Here is an 18,356-nt window from a genome sequence, read left to right on the forward strand (position 1 = left end):
ATAAAAGGATTTTCTTTGAAAGAAATAGAATCTTGAAAGTTACAATTGCAACAATTTCCTTCTTTAAGCAAAACAAAAAGAATTTCTTGCTGAATTGTAGACTCAATTTCTAGTGTAAACCTATATAAATCTATTTTTCAAAAATTTGAATGATCTGACAATAGATTGGGCATGGAATTTTTCCTCATTGTTATTTGCTTATGTAATGTTCAATAATTAAGTACAGTTTGTATAAAGTAATTCCAGAAAGAAGTTTCAAAATCATAGGTTTTCCCAGAACACAGACACACACACACACACACACATATGATCTCCAATAATGAATATCCAGGGGAAAAAATGATTTAAACTTCTTTTTTTAACAAACAAGCTACTTGTGAGGAATTTCCCACCAAAAATATTTCCTCTCTTCCTGAATCGCCTCTTTTCCAGAATCCCCACATTTTTCACATGTTCCAGTAAAAGATATCATTAGGTAGTGTTAAGAGGGTCAAGGTACTTAGGAGAGAGGCCAGCTTGGTGATGCAGCGGTTAAGTTGGCATGTTCCACTTCTTGGTGGCCTGGGGTTCGTCGGTTCGGGTCCCGGGTATGGACCTGGCACTGCCTGGCATGCCATGCTGTGGTAGGCATCCCACGTATAAAGTAGAGGAAGATGGACATGGATGTTAGCTCAGGGCCAGTCTTCCTCAGCAAAAAGAGGAGGATTGGCAGTAGTTAGCTCAGGGCTAAACTTCCTCAAAAAAAAAAAGATACTTAGGAGAGATATGGAATAGAGAAACCAAATCATCCAAATATGATATTTTGAAAAAAAGGCTACAAACAACCATTTTATAAGACTATATCTACATATATATTTAAAAATATTGCTATGCATATAAATACTAATGAAATACAGCCTATCCCATAGAGAAAAATGTTTTGACCCAGTAGTTCATGCTCTGAATGGTGTAGCCAATTGATAATGTGCATAGCAACTGTGGATAATAAACTCTGGTTGCTTAGCCATAATGATAATATCTCATCTTTGAGTAGTGCTTTTATGGTTTACATAGTTCTTCCATTTATTATCCCAAATAAAAGTGACTTCCTTTTTGCACATGAGAAAACAGAGACTCTGGGAGATTGCATGTGTTCTGTGGGGTCACTCACCAAGCAAATGGCAGGGCCATGCCTGAACCCCAGGACTGTCTCAATCTAAAGTTTTTGCTCTTTGCTTTAACCCACGCTGTCTCAATCTTGCAATAAAAAGCGCAGTCACTATTCCTATTTTGGCTGCTAAATTATTGGCAAGGACTCTGATTCCTGAGATGTGTATTTTCAGCCCTCTTTCATTTCTCAGCCACTGTCACGTTTAGTTTTGTCTCTTGCACTGCCCCAGAAGCAGCAGTAGGGGATTCAGTCACGGCTTTACCCGATAACTTGAGTGGAAGGTGGGCCATCAAGTCCACTCAAGGTTTCAGTTCCTGGCTTTATATGGAGGGGAAAGAAACTGATCCATGTGACATCAGGCTTCTTCAAAACTGTACTGCATAGACTGTAGTGACTCAGAATTCTAGCCTACTCCCAACCCTTATTTTATGAGTTGGAGGAATTCCATCACCATTGTTTTTTAATATTCCCCAAGAAAGAATACAAAGGGTTCTGGACGTGGAAGGCTGAGTGTTGAAAGACGAGCGTTTATATGAGAAGCAATGTAGTGCGGCAGCCAGGAGCTGACTCTGAACTCTGGGTTCTACTTCTGGCTCTGCTGTTTCTAGCCCTGTGACCTTGAAGTTACCTAATGTCAATTTCCTGTCTGTAAAATGGGGACAATAGTAGTAATACCTATCTCATAAGGCCATTGTCAAGAATAGATGAGCTAATAGCTATGAAGTGCTTGCGGTGTTGCCTGACACACAACAAGTGCTACATAGATGTTGGATATCATTTGGCATTGAAGAACTTTTTCTACACTTGAAAAAAACAATGGCACAGCATATCTTTATGGTGCTTAAAGTGATGTCTAAAGTCAAATGAGAGCACAATTATGTTAAATATACCCAGATTATTGCACACTGGAACAGGATTATGCTGTGTAAATCAGAACCAACTACGTGGACATGATCAGTGACTATACCTAAGGGATATCATTTGCAGTGGCTAAAATAGTGCAAAGAAGTATTGGGTGAATGATTTACAGATAGTTTATTAAAAGAAAATCTCTCTAATTCAATAAATCAGTCAATCAGCAAGGATGTGTTGACTTATGACTTTCAAAAGATTGTTAATTTATTATGCTGAACTCACATGCCGGAAGAATCAATTGATGAATGGATAAAGAAGATACACACACACAATGGGATACTACTCAGCTATAAAAAAGACAGAATCGTCCCATTTGCAACAACATGGACAGACCTTGAGGGTATAATGTTAAGTGAAATAAGCCAGACAGAGAAAGACAAACACTGCGTGATTTCACTCATACGTGGAAGATAAACAAGCACAGAGATAAAGAGAACAGATTAGTGGTTACCATAGAGAAGGGGGGTGAAAGGGGTAAAGGGGCACACACATATGGTGACAGATAAAAATTAGACTATTGATGGTGAGCACAATGGAGTCTATACAGAAACTGTCAGATAACAATGTGCACCTGAAATTACATAATGTTATAAATCATTATGATCTCAATAAAATAATTGGTAAAAAAAAGCCTAAATGAAAGAGTGGTGCTGTAAAAAATTACATTTCTTAAAGGAACTTAAAATGCTGCATCTTTCCGTTTACCCAGCCATCTGAGAATCTAGTGGGAGGCGGCATGCCACGATCACTATGCTGTCTGTGAAAGAGCAGGGGTTGGCTTCAGCCCTATCTGAGTTTGAATCCAGCTCAATCCAGCACGATGTGTCAGTTTAGACATTTTTAACTGTCCCACCCTCAGTTTTTTTAATCTGCAAAAGAATCATGAGGATAATAATACCTACCCCATAAGTTTTTTTCACTCATTGAATGAATAATCTACGTAAAGGGCCTAGATCTGTATACAATATAGTTTAGCTTTTTTAAATGAATTGCTCAATCTCCCACTCTTAATGCTATTTCTCTGCTGTTCCCAAGACAGAAACCTGGGGATTGTCTTCGATTTATTTTTCTCTCTTAAATCACCCCCACCTTACTTTCAATTGTATTGCCAAGGTCTTGCTAATGATACTTCCCTAATCCGTCTCATAACTAGCCTGTCATTCTGCTTCCATTATTTCTTGATGGGGTTTTCCAATAATCTCTTATTAGATCTCCTTTCCAATAAATGTGTATTGTAAGTACTTTAATTAACTATTGGGACAAGGGTTGGGTTTATTTATTTATGTTTGTAACATTAATGCCATCCCAGTGCCCAATACATAGTAGATACCAAATGTACATACACACACACATTTTTTTTAATTAGCAAAAGATTGGAATTCCAGTCACCATCATTGAAATTACTCTTCAAAATGTAAAACTGATCACATTATTCCCTGGTTATAACCTTTTGGTGGCTTCCCATTTGCATTACTTGGGGTTCTCCAGAGAAATAGCGACACATAAAATTAATCCTCACATCATTGCTCAGAGAATAATATCAAACTGTCGGCATGGAGTCTAAGGCCTTTCATGATTTGGTCTCTGTCTAACTCTTCAACTGTATCCTCTGCCGTTCTGAACCACTCACAGTACCACTCAAGAGCCATGCATCATTAACCCCTGAGCCGTGACTTCTGATGTTTCCTCCACACCAAAAGTCCCTGTCATCACGCTATATGTCTTTACTTTTTAAAACTCATTTTTAGTATTTTTTCCTTTTGTGAAGGCTTTCATGATCTTTTTCATTTTGCCCCCTCATGGAAGATTTTGGCTTCCACTAGTCGGTGCCTCTGCTGTTCCATGTGCATTCTCCCAGTGTGGAACTCATGGCGCCATTATAATGATTGTTGTGTAGTTTCTTCTAGGACTTCCCTGAGAGCAAGAACATACTTTAGCCCTCTTTTTATTTGCATCTCTAGTAGGAAGACAAGTTCTTAACAGGTTCCTAGTTAATACTGTTGAATTTATTCATGGGAAAATGAATTAGTGAGTTGGTTTTTTTAAAATAGCACAGAAAATTTTTCTTATTTTCATTATTCTGTTTTTCTAGAATGTTTTCTCTTTTAGAACCCAGAACGCAGTTTGAATTGTTGATATTACAAGGAACCATCCATCCCAAACTTCATGAAGTTTGAAATTCTCAGCAAAGGGGCCTGTCCTTTAAGTCTCTAGAAACTTCTATTTTATCACAGACCTCACCTCAGAGGGTTAACATAATATAGGCTGTTCTGTTAAACAGAATGAAATCTCAAAGGTGTGAGGAAATCCTTACGAAAAAGGGAGTCATATATAATAAGAGAATGGCCATTTTCACAAGTTTTTTGACTCGTGTGCTAGCAGCATGTTTTTTAAAAGTTTTCAACACACACATAAATGAAAACATTAATTTATGAAAGAACCATAGACTCAACTACCCAGGATAATGATACATAACCTCTGAAGAGCAGGAGGGCACAAGTGAGATTTTCCAAATTTAGCAATACAGAAATCCAATAAATATACTATTCTGCATTTATTTACCAAAAGATGCACTGAGAATTGAAGCCATCAAGTCAAATATATTTAAAATGTAATGCAAATGAACCCAGTAAATTGAATAAATTGGTTAGTCATTTTGTGTTTCATTCTTATAATTTTTGTGCTTTTTCCTTTCTTATATTTTTGTACTTTAGCTAATGTATAATTGCTACCAGCTTTCTATTCTCTCCTCAAATTGTGTAAATATGATGCTTGAAGTCCCATTCCACTTAGAGATTAAAAGCTCATGTGAGTTACCAGAGTTTATATCAGGTCAATACTGAAAATATTTCTGTAGCTATTACGGCTTTCTAAATGAAGATTTTCTGCATCCCTGGTACTATAGAATAGGCTGAAAAGGCATGATAATAAATAGGGGTTTTATTGGCCCTTGCAGCTAGGAGCTGGAAAATAGCTCTTGGATTATATTCTGTGCAGCTGTGGCACAAATTCAGACATTTCTCAGATGTTCACAATGCAGATGAATTAATATTAAAAGGAAGGGATGACCCCATTTCTTTTGTCAAGGTTAAGCTTCATGAAGCGTAAGAAAATTAAGAGGATTTTCCTCCGCTGAACTATTGATTCCTGCTAAGATGATCTTTGGTGAATTATCTTAAGTCATGTACTTTCCTAAGGATGTTGTGTTGCTATTGTGAAAGTGGTCTCATTCCTCAGACTTTGGGGTGCAGCACTGACTGGAAAGGGGCAGCGTGTGTGCTCGTCAACACGAGGCTTGGAGTAAGACGACCAGGTTCAAATTCAGAGCAAGTTACGGAACCTCGCTAAGATTTCATTTCCTCAGCTGGAAAATCCAGGTATTTAACATTACCGGTCCCATTGTGTTGCTGTGAGCTTTGATTGGGATAATCCATGAAACCTGGCACTGAGTAAGGATGCAACAAATGTTGTCTATTATCGTGATTAATTTATTCCCTGTTTGGTTTTCTATTTATTTTTATTAACAAACATTTTGGGAAAAATGTCAGAGCTTGGATTTTTAAATTTGGCATTTTTGGTAGTTGTATGAGCTACGACTTTCATTCCAAAGGTAAAAACCTTGATAAAGTTTGTTGTATATATAACCTACTTTAGTTTACTTGTGTAATGTCAGTTTCCCATCCTCCTCCTCTTCTCATCCCCCGTTTGCCTCCCAAATTTGACATTTTTGGTTAGGAGATATAAGGAGAAGTTAGAGGCTGGGAGTGGTTCTCTTTGGCATTTCTCTCCTTAATTTCCAAAGTCTGTCTTTTCTATCAGTTATATTTTGCTCCAGGTTCACATGTGTGGGAAATATATGACGAGGCAGTGTCATCCCATGCTGTGCTTCAGACTAGTGTGTTTACCAGTAGACAGTCTGGCAGCCAGACCTAGGTAAACACACGCCCATCAACAACAACGCTGCATGGCAGGAAACGGACTCTGACTTGGAAGTGGCATCCGGGAGTGGCCATCTTGGTGTCACACACGGTGCCTAAGCTGCCAGGACGAAGTCCAAACTTACTGCTTCTCTTCTTTTTTGCTCTCCCTGGCATTATATAGCCCGTAGCCTTTGTTCTGGTCCTGACACTTCTTGTACCAATCATTCTATCCCACTGTGTTCCTCTTCCAGAATAAGCTAATCCTAGTAGTTTTTTAATCCGTTGATCAATTAATTAATTATTCTAGATAATTTATTAATGTACCTAATTTGAGTAACCTGGATTTGTGGAGTGATGAACCTAAGAGAATTATTCAGAATTATCTACTTTCCAAAGTATACAACATGGAATACTTTAGAATTTTTGGATTTCCTGATGTGTTAAAATATAATGCTGATTTAGGCAATAGCACACAAAAATTATGATAAAGAAATTAATTTATAAAAACAGTTGAAATAATCTAGGTTAAGGACAGCTGATCTTAGGTTCAGAGATATGTTTATAGAAGCAAAAAGAATTTGAAGTCCTGTTAAAATATGAGTCAAGTCAAATGTTTGTTTATTGTTAATATACATTTATGAACTGGTAATATGAGGTTGGCTGCAAAAATTAGATTCAACCTCAGCAATCTTTAAGGTTAGATATGTTATTTGTAAGCTGAGGTAGGGTGAATTTTATTTCTGGTAATTCTTATAGGTGTGTTTACTTATTATAAGTATATTTAAATTAACAGTGATAAGGAGTTAATCATTTTTTGAATTCTCAAATATTTATTGTCTTGCAACTTACAAACCATCTAGACTAAATTCTAACTCTTCCTCTGGGCTTTTCTTGTGGCTAATTTTTTTACTTCAGTCAATATTTGGTAGGAACTTCCACTGAATTAAGTCAGAGGACAACAATTGTTTTTTCCTGCCTGCCACACTCCTTATCTTCTGTTGGAAAATGAAAAGCACCTTTTGTGTATTTCTGTATTAACTTAGTCTTCCTTTAACCCATTCCCAGGGGCACCTCTGTGATTCTGTATGGAATTTCCTTCTTAGCATCCTCCCTCTATGCCACAGGAGGAGGCAGGCAACCAAGCAAAATAACGAAAGGCCTTCTCATGAATTTTTAAAGTTAGAGTTGTGGGAAAAGTCTCCTTTTACCTTGCGGGTGATCCTAAGAGAGGAAATAGAGCCTGGAATCTTCTTGGAATCTGCTGGGGGCAATAATTCCAGCCTTATTTAGAAGGTTTATTTGAGAGAATGAAACAAGCAGGGCAAAAGAAGCAAGCAGGAGAAATGAAGGGAGACGAAGAGAGTAAGAGAGAGCTGGAGAGTGGGACAGCGAGAAAGCGAGAGAGTGTGAAAGCCACAGCTGCCCCAAGGCCTGGAGTTTGATTAATCAGTCAATGCAGTCCACATCTTGACTCAGCTAATTTTAGTGGAGTTTCTGTCACTTGAAGCCAATAGAATCTTGATTAACATAATAGCTTATAAGTTAGCAACTATGGGGTTTTATATGTTTGATTAAAATAAAATGGAAAGTAAAAAAATTAAATATCTCTTGAAATAATTGCAAGAAAATGATTTAGTCTTGCTAGAATCTTGTTCTCTAATTGTTTGCCTGCTATTGTATGGTATGAAATTATATATGTAATATGCACTATATATATATAATATATGTATTAATTATACTAAACCTAATTATAAAGAATTCTGTAAACATTAAGGTGTTCTATGTAAGCAGTAAGAAGATATTTCACTGTATTTTATTTCATTTTTATTTATTTTTTGAGGAAGATTAGCCCTGAGCTAAAGTCTGCTCCCAACCCTCTTTTTGCTGAGGAAGACTGGCCTTGAGCTGACATCCATGCCCATGTTCTTCTATTTTATGTGGGACTCTTGCCACAGCATGGCCTGGCAAGTGGTGTGTAGGTCCACACTCGGGATCCAAACCAGCAAACCCTGGGCCACTGAAGCAGAACATGCAAACTTAACCGCTGTGCCACTGAGCCAGCCCCTATTTTACTGTATTTTAAATGAGTGAAGGAAAGAACCACAAAACCTTGATTCACCAGGACCATGATGGAAGGCTTGAGTGTTTAAACATAAATGTGTACTGTCTATTCTACAATAAGCCATTTCCTTCAAAACATAGAATGTTAATGTGATTTTGATCTTTGAAAAAGACAATGCAACATTTTTGTGGTGGTGGTTGCTGCTGTTAGTCACTACGTTTACAAAGGGAAAAGTGTAATGTTCGCTGAAATTCTGCCACTAAAGAATGACAATTAAGATAGCTATTGTCACATGGAAAAGTGCCATATTCTTTTCAGAAACGGGAGGAATGAAAGAACTGAGAATATGCATGTATACTTATAGGATGATTGCTTATATATTCATATCGAGTGTACATATGCAGATAATACTGATATAATACTTCAGTATTATATACTTACTATGTAATAGATACTTTATATACTTATACTTTAAGTATATATATATTAAGCATGTAATATATAATACTTATGCTTTAATACGTACAAATACTTACATGGTGATTAGTATGTGACAGCCATTGTGCTAAACACTGTACATAGTTTCAACATATACAATATTAACTCAGAATGGGTGACAGACCTAAATGTAAACCTAATTATAAAACCTCTAGACAAAAACATAATAGCAACTTTGTGAATATTAGTTAGGCAAAGATTTCTTAGATACAATGCCAGAATATTATCTATCTATATCTATCTGTCTATCTTGAACAAATTGGACCTTCAAAGTTAAAAGTTTCTGCTCTGTGAAGTCACTGTCAAGAAATTGAAAACTAAAGCCAAAGGAATTGAAGAAAATATTTGCAAATCACAAATCAGATAAAGCACTTTTGTACATCATATATAAACAACTCAACACATAAGAAAACAAACAACCACCACAAAAATAAAAAACTAGGCAAGAGATTAGAACAAACACTTCACCAAAGAAGACATACAGATGGCAGAGAAGTATATGAAAAGATGCTTAACATCATTACTCATTTGGCAAATTAAAAGCACATGGGCATATCACTATAAGTCTATTAGAATGACTTTTAAATAAAGCAACAACTCCTGGTACTGGTAAGGATGCAGAGCAACTGGAACTTCCACACGTTGATGGTACAAATGTAAAATGGAACAGCTACTTTGGAGAACAATTTGGCAGTTTCTCATAAAGAAAAACAATGACCCAGCAATCCAGCTTGGCATTACTCAAGTGAAATGAAAATTTCTATGTTCACACAAAAACCTGTAGGCATGTGCATATGGTAGCTTTATTTGAAATCACCAAAACTGGAAAGAACCCAAATGTTCTCCTGCTGGTGAAGAGATAAGCAAACTGTGGTAAACCTGTACAATGGAATACTGCTCAGCAATACAAAGGGTGAAGAACTGGCACATGGAACAAAATAGATAAATCAAAATGCGTTATACTGTGTGGAAAAAGGTTCAAAAGGCTATATACTGGTTGATTCCATTTATATGACATTATTGGATTGGCTATCCTATTGGAACAGGGAACGGAGGTATGGGGTGGGGAATGATTGACATTAAAGGAAAAGAGGTTTCTTTGGGAGGGAGGCGATGAAACTATTCTATATCTTGATTGTGGTGGTGAGTACATGGCTGTATGCTTTTGTCAACACTCACAGAACTGTATACTTAGGTAAATTTTATTGTTTGTAAATTACATGTTAATTTTGAAAATGAAAAAATAAATAATGGGATGTTGGCTTTACTTACAGTTCACGTCCATAAAACAAAATTTCATATGGTTAGGGGTCTTGTCTCTGAAACGTAAGGGTGGGGGGTGCTGCTCATATTATTTCTGTGCAAGAGGGGATCACTTTGTACTCATAGTGACTGTATACTTATGGCTTTTTTACTTTTGTGTATTTGTTATATTTGACATTAAAAGTATATAAACGCAAAAAAATTTTAAAAATTAAACCTGGAAGTAACCGAAATTCTAAGTCTCAAACTATGAAATATACATCCCAAGTTTAGTGAAATATGGACTAAATCAAGGAACAGTCCAAGAGAGAACACATATTTCTATAAATTTTGAGCAGTACACAGAGTTCTGTAAAAATAGCAGCAACTGATATGAACTTATTATTTCTCACTTGAAATGACAAAATCAAGAGATGAATTCCAAATGACTCCACAAAAATGACAGGAGGATAGGGCTAAATGAGGAAACATGCCATAGTCATAAGAAAATGATTTTTGTTGTATGAGTGTGTTGGGGGAGTTTAAGGTTTTTTTCTGGAAGACAGGATTATGTGAGCTATTGGGAGGAGGCTATGTATGCTACGTAGTGGCAAGAATGTCAGGATGGGGTGGTCTGATCTTCTGCTTATCTCCTGTGATGGACATTGTCTCTGTCATCCTGGGTCATTAGGTACCTCTGCCTTCTGCTACAGAAGTTTCTAGAGTCTCAAAGTAGGCTGGAAGAAGCATGAAGATGAGAAGATCCAGCCCTCTCTCTCTTTTCTCTTCTCCTCAGCGTCTAGTGGAGTCTGGGTAGGGTGCATGCATGTGTTTTGGGTTTGCGTGTGGAGGTAGGTGGAGGGAGGCAGCCTACTTTCATCTTTCTTGCCAAGATATTTTCTTCACTCTCCAAGTCCTCACTCTCCTCTAGGACTTGCAATTTTCCAGATAAAAGGCAAGAATATTCTGCATATTTTTGGTTTATCTTTCTGTTATACTCCATTCCTAAGGGATTGGACTCAGTCCGTAATTAAGGAAAAGAATGGGCAAGATACGAGATGAAGAAAACAAGGTTAATATCTCAAAATATCACATACCCATAATTACAACGTTAAAGTGCCCACAAACCTAAAAATAAATATACAATACATAGATGGAAAAACTCCAATATATAAATGAAAACATAAATAAATATAAAAACTTTTTCTTAGATATGAAGACATTAGGAAAAGATCAATTCTCCTAATCAGTGTATAGATTTTGTGTTCTTGGGTGTGGAGGGGAACTTGACAAAATGCTAGTCCATTTAACGGAAAGATTAAATGTCCAAGAAAAACTAAGAAAGAAAAAAATGTAAAAGATTCACTATTCCTATTAGTTTTTAAAATCCTGTGATCACTGTTATAAAGCAGTGGAAATAGAACAGTGAAAATAGGAAATACACATGGGGATTTCATAACTGATTAAAGTGACATTTCGAAGAATTAGACTACATGAATTGTCTCAGAAATCATATTTGAAAACTAGCAGGTGATGTAGGGAGAAGGATGCTGGATTTCTATTCTCTTCTTATGTAAAATCGAGTAGGATCTAACTTTTAAATGTACAAATTTGAAACCATAAAAATACTGAAGAGAAAAATTAAAAAAAATTCTTAGAGGAGATTGTTTCCAAGCAAAAAAAAATAAAACTAGAGGCCATATAAGGAGGCTTTATTTTAACTGCCTACAATTTAGAAATGTTTAAAGTACAATGAGTATTATAAACAGCACAACAAATATTAAAAAAAATAAAGGAGCAAATGCTTGCCAAATATCAACTCCCAAAAATTAACCTATAAATTTAGGGCTAAATGAATAAAAATATTAATAACTTAGCAAGAGGTGTGGTGGTTGTTGATTTGTTTGTTTTCTTTTGTTTTTGAAACCAATCAATGTTTATTGAAATAAATGTGAGGCTACTTTTACAGTTTTCTTGTCATACTGCATAACATATAAAAATGTCTTCTCATGTTTCCATTGTCTCTACCAGGTCATGCCAAACTTCAATTATGTTTTAAGTTATACTGAATAAATTAATTAAATCAAAATACAATACTTATAAAATCTAACTCTAGAGGGTCCAATGAACTGGGAATGATATATTAGTAAGAATTATATTAAACCATTCAAATTCTGGAAACAGTATCTTTTTTTTTTGAGGAAGATTAGCCCTGAGCTAACATCTGCTGCCAATCCTCCTCTTTTCGCTGAGGAAGACTGGCCCTGAGCTAACATCCGTGACCATCTTCTTCCACTTTCCATGTGGGACGCCTACTATAGCATGGCTTGCCAAGCAGTGCCATGTCCGCACCCAGGATCCGAACCAATGAACCCTGGGCCGCTGAAGCAGAACGTGCACACTTAACTGCTGCACCACTGGGCTGGGCCCTGGAAGCACTATCTTAAAATAATTATATAAAACTTCAATGAGAGCAACTATAGCATCAATTAAGTAACTAACTAAAGTAAAAGGGCATCACTTAGAATGAATTTAAAGAATGAAAACACATTTGATATCCCACTGTGCCTGTAGATGTTGGGGGTTTGCTGTTGTAAACCTGAATCGAACATACAGGTCATTCTCCATCAAGGGGGCCTCCACCCGCCCCCCACCCCCACTGCCTCCGACTCTTCTGGGGATCTGAGGATGCAGGGATGTCCCAACCCTGTTGGGCTGCTGCCCAGGGCCTCATATAAAATAGCAGGTGCTAAGAGGCACTCTGGAAAAAGCTCTGGAAAAAAGATATCTGGATTTCGATATCTAATTCAGCCAATAAAGGATCTAATCCTTTAGCTTTTTCTTGGTCAACAGAACTGCCAACCAACTTTCTTCAGCTGTTTTCTCACGGGAGCTGATCCACCTTTGATAGAAGGAAATGGTGCTTTCCATTTTCTTTTCCTCCGGGTATTTGGCCATCTTCCTGAAGGAGTCAAGGTTTTGAGGTATAAGGCTGATGTTTGCATACACTTTGGGAAGTTCCTCCTCTATTTCTAAGCAGTAAATTCCCTTTGTCATTGATTTCCTGTGAACTGCATTTCCTGTTCTGGATATAGTTCAGGAAGGGTCTGGAGTTTCAGCTGAAGCCTTTGAACCTCAAACCTCACTTTAAAATTGTGAATGTTCATACTACTTTGATTTGAACTGTAAGTAATTTCTACATTTGATTTTCTCCACGACTCTTAAAATATTCCTGTTTTCCTCTTTCAAGGTTTTTTTAAAGTAACATTTAGGTTAACATCATGAATGAGTTTCCTCAAATTGACATCTGATCAATAATCTTGGTCTCCATCTTCTGATTCACTCTTTTTTTCTAATTTCCTTTTGCCATCATTGTGTAATCTTCTATAAAGAGAACATGTAAGTTTATCGTCTTCAGCACAGATTCAGCCATAGATTTTAATTGGCTCTCTTGATGATTCAAGACCTGTTTCCTTGTGTGTTGATGTTTTCAAGCACTTCTTTCTGTTCCTTCAGCTCATCTCCTACTATTTAACATCTTCTTGAGCAAGAAGCTTTAGGCTTTCCTGAAGCTGAACGTTTTCTTCAAAACCATTAACTATTTCGCTGTGATGTTATTCTATATTCTTCTAAGACACTTTTGAGATATTTTTGGCCTCAATCACTTGAGATTGGAGGGATTTTGATGTCTCTGAGTGACTGTGTCTGTCCTTCAAGATGAGCCATCTTCGCTCCATGAAGTGAAAGTTTAGGGGACTCATTTTTCTGTTCTTCATGGAGAATGTTTGCTGTTTCCCCAGGGAAAAGGTGGACCTGTTCACGTCTTCACTAAGTGCTGCCAAACAGGGTTGTTACCTCCAGAGGACCGGCCTCCACTGCAGGTGACTTGAGGCCTCCAAGGGCTTCTGCAATGAGTCTCATCTTCTCTCTGATTTAGTGAGACTTTTCAGCTTGGGCAGAAAATCTTTGGCTGGCGTATTTTCCTTCACAATACCTTGGCATTTTACTGTACAATCAAAGCAGTACATACCAAAATTTTCAAGGGAAATTGAAACAGACTTTAGCCTTGTGTCCATAATTCAGATGACAATATCATTGCACAGATGCCACAGGACTAGCCAGAAGGACATTTTTGTGGCTGTCAGGAAGCTTTCCTTGGCTCCAGTGGGCACCACGGCTCCGCCTCTGGCCAGTAGCTGATGGGTTGTAACTGCTTTCCCAGAACACTGTGGGTGTTCTACCTCAAACCGTCAAGTCCTCACAACCAGGATAGACCATTAGTGGGGCAGCGGGAGGGGTTCACACTGATGAAGTATTACTCTCTAACTTTGTTCTGGAACTGCACAAGTAGAAAGAGTTCTTATTTGTACAGTACATTGGGGAGGAAGACCAATTACAGCCAGAAAACACCAGCCCATAAGCTGTGAGCACTCTAGGCCCGCCTGACCACACAAGAAACCTGGGGGACCAAGCAGTGCCACACCCTAACCAAACAATAGAGCTGAGAGTGAATAAACCTGTGTTTCCAGTCCTGGTTCTGCCTCTTCAATAACTTCATGACCTGGGCTTCAAAATTATAACCACTATCTGAGGAAAGAAAGACATGTCATAAATCATCTTCCTGTTGAGTATCTTCTTTAAGCTGACTATCCTACAAGACTGACCATCCTATAGGGTTGTGACATCTTTTTTGATCGATAAGCTTAAGCTTAGACAGGTTAAATGGCTTCTCCAAGGACAGAAAGTACTAAATTGTGGGATTGGATTCCGAATCAAAGTCCTCTGACTGCAAGCACAGGTTTTTTCCCCTTAAATATATTCTTAATGTGAACACCTCCTGCTTCCTTCCCTTTTTAAAATAAGGATGTATTAACTAATTTCTAAGGTCTATTCAACTAAAAAATCCTATAATTCCTTCATCATTCTTTTTACCTCTTACTATAATAGCAAAATGACCATTTTTGTGACATGAATTTTTTACCCATTTACTTAACCAGCTTAATGGAACAACTTAAGTTCTCATGTCTATTCTCCATTCCTTTCCAACTTCCAGCTACTAACTCTCAAAAGGAGTAGGGAGAAACATTCCATTAAATACTAACTAATAACCTGCTTTTATTTCTCTTAAAAATTTAGTCCATGGGATTATGTTCAAGAGATATTCTTTAGAAGGAATTAGAATAAGTGTTATAAGTAATTAAATATCTTGAAATTATTTTTATTTCTCTTGGGTATAAATTTCTATTTCTTGTAGTTATAATAAACTATTTTGAAGGAAAAGATTTTTATTTTCATATTTTTATTTCTCTTGTTTGCGTTTGTAAATCTGATAGAAATTATTAAGGCAAATAAATTATTACTGTGGAGTATTTTGCTTCTATCTTTCCAGACCTTGATTTTTTATTAATGGAACTCCAGTTGGGGATGAGCCCATTTTACTTTAATAATTTAATTCTATTTCAATTAACAGACATATCAAAAGCCTTAGCATGTAAAGACAGTCTATTACAGACACCAAGGTCAAAGTTTTCATCCAAATAATCCTTGATCCTTTTTTTCCATCTTTTTATTGCTCTTAAAAAAACAAAATCAGTGATAATAAAAAAACCCAAATAACAAAATCACGCAGAAATTCTTGAGTTTTCATTTAGAATTCGTATCTACAGACCCCCTCCGTATTTCCCTTTATAATGAAGGATGTTTGTGTAAAAATATACTGATAAGTGCTAAGAAAGTAGAAGTACATTCTGTTGCTTCCAAACAGCTGGGGTCAGCAGGTGGGAGGCTGGGTCACTGAAGGGAAGGGATTCCTCAAGAGACTAAAATAAGGACAACATATGGGTTTCCCAGGGACCCCTAAACCCCATTAAATTGATGCAATGTGAGTCTGTGTGAGGAGGCAAATATACTTATTTTGGAAGGAACAGGCTCTATGGTTTTCTCGAAATTCTTAAAAGCTTCTGAAACCCGCAAAGATTCTAGAGTCACCACTGTGCAGACAGCCACACAAATTATCATTTGATTCTTAGATGCTGATCAATATCAAGTGGTTCTAAATTATTGCTTTTAAAATTATTAATTAGGGAATAACTGCTTGGTTTTTCTTCATATTCTTCATGGTTAATTTACTCATGGTCAGTGGAAACACCAAACTCAGGGGAGGTGGGGAAGAGAGAGGGGGAGGAGGAATGGGATCCAGACTGGTATCCATCGGCCTTTCCTAAGCCAGGCCAAATAAACAAACAAACAAGATACAATTCATTGGCTTGCCGTGAAAATTTAATTTGAAGACAAGTCTGCTTATCTTCTCTCCCAGCTAGATTACTCCCCTAGACCCATCTATCTAGGAATTTCTAAAGCTTCCAAGGTAGTAATCAGTGCTGGCAATAGTTGAATACACTTAAGTAGCCTCTGAGAAGCAGAATTATTTGCTTTACCCTACATCTACCTTTCCACAGCACATTTTGAGTTTGGCCCTGTCCTATATCTCAATTCTAAAGATCAGTGGGGACTCTACCTTTACCGTGAACCTGGCACTAGATTTTTAAATGGCCTCCTCTGTCTTAAAACACCCTTATTTCCTATGGAAAAGTAAATTTGAATTGTTCCGGATGTGATGCGTTTAGGATATCCTTTCCTTTTTTCACTTCCTTAATTGTATTCATATTTTTCTGTTGGTTTCAAACATTCCCACCATCTCCATTCTCTCTACTGGTTTTAAGCTCTTTGAAGCCAATCTTTCAAAGAATATGTTTTATTTTTCCTTTATAGTCTTCCTTCTCTTGGACCAATCATTGTGCTTTTCATAGTAAAAGTTTATTGAATAAAAACAAAGAGTTGGATTACTCCCCTGAGACTAAAGCATTTTCCTTGCATCTTAGAGCATACCTTCGACTTTTTCAAAATAAAAAACAAAACCAACCCAAGCATAGGGTGGGGATGTGGAGGGCAGGAGGTTAAGAGGAGGGCAGAGGCGAGTAGCGGTGCTGAAAGTGGGCAGTGCCTTCGTATCAGCCGAGACACCGAAGGTCTGCTCTCTGGTGGAGCTTGGGCCTCGCTGAAAGCATGAGACTTAGGCTACCTCCTCTCCCATGGAGCAGTTCCTGTGCCTTTCTCAGAAATGCTTCCCTTTTCTTTCATATGCCCCACTCAGGAAATGTCATGACATAATAAAAGGTTTAAGCATTTGGCATTCTATTCTGTAATGGATCCTTTCTCCTTCCCTTGATAAATTTCTCTTTCCATTTAATTGAAAAATATTCTCATGGAAGGGGTTAGAGTTTTTTCTCTCTTTCCCCCTGCTCTTTTTTTTTAAATAAAAAGTACTAGATGTTCTAGGTATTTGGTCTTCTCTTTTTCTCTCTAATTTTTATCTTATTAACAACAGAAGAGTAAGGTTACTTTTACTTTCATACTCCTCTCTAAGGGAGGTAGATGCTATTCCATTTTGAATAAGTGGAAGTATGAGTGCACCCGGGTGCAGGGCGGCTGTGCAGTTTTCAGAGAAGAGAGGCCATGGGCAGGATGAACCACTGCCTCCTCCCAAAGTGTTTGCCTCAGGAAATTAGTGACTAGAAATTTTAGGTCCTTAAGTTCATGATACTCAGGCATATACTATTAGAAAGCTTTTTTAAGTGACTACTTTCTTTATAAAATTCTATTTCTTCAAGAGAGTTATGTAGTACAAGTCTTTTAAATTCAAATTTGCTACAGAATTCCAAAAAGTACAAAGCAATCCTTCTCAATTAAATCCATTTGTGACCCAGGTCATACCTAATTTCCCTTGGTAGTGAATAAAGTAATTCCTACTTAAAATACATCAGTTTTTGAGAATGCTTTCCTCAGTAAGAAACTCCGTAACTCATTTTAATAAGCTCTTATATTAAGTAAACAGAAGGACATTCACAAGTGCTAAATATACTTTCTTACTGTCAAGATATACGATTATAGAGTAGCTTCCTTCTGCAAACACAATAATTAATTCAAATTAAACTCTTGGCAACCCTTTCCAACTTGACTCTATCACACGCAATATTATTTTGGTGTATTCCAAAGAGTCTGAGATGAAAAGGAAGATGAATTATATGTTAGAATATAATATTGTAAAGCTATAAACTTCTCCGGTGGTCTAGTGGTTAAGATTCGGAGCTCTCGTTGCCACAGCCTGGGTTCATTTCCCGGTCGGGGAGCCATACCACCCATCTGTCGGTTGTCATACTGTGGCAGCTGTGTGTTGCTGTGATGCTGAGAGATATGCCACTAGTATTTCAAATCCCAGCAAGGTCACCCATGGTAGACAGGTTTCAGTGGAGCTTCCAGGCTAAGGCAGACTAGGAAGAAGGACCTGGCCATCAACTTTCAAAAAAATTGGCCATGAAAACCCTGTGAATAGCAGCGGACCATTGTCTGATATAGTGCCGGAAGGTGAGAGGATGGTGACAAAGGACTGGGCATGGCTGGCTCTGCTGTGCACAGGGTCACTAGGAGTTGGATTGACTCAACAGCACTAACAACAAATAAATCTCGAGTGGAAGTAGTTTTTCTGTGCACAATCTTTAAATATATAAAT

Source organism: Equus asinus, chromosome 1 (genome assembly GCF_041296235.1).
Source record: "Equus asinus isolate D_3611 breed Donkey chromosome 1, EquAss-T2T_v2, whole genome shotgun sequence".
In the NCBI taxonomy this organism is placed as follows: Eukaryota; Metazoa; Chordata; class Mammalia; order Perissodactyla; family Equidae; genus Equus; species Equus asinus.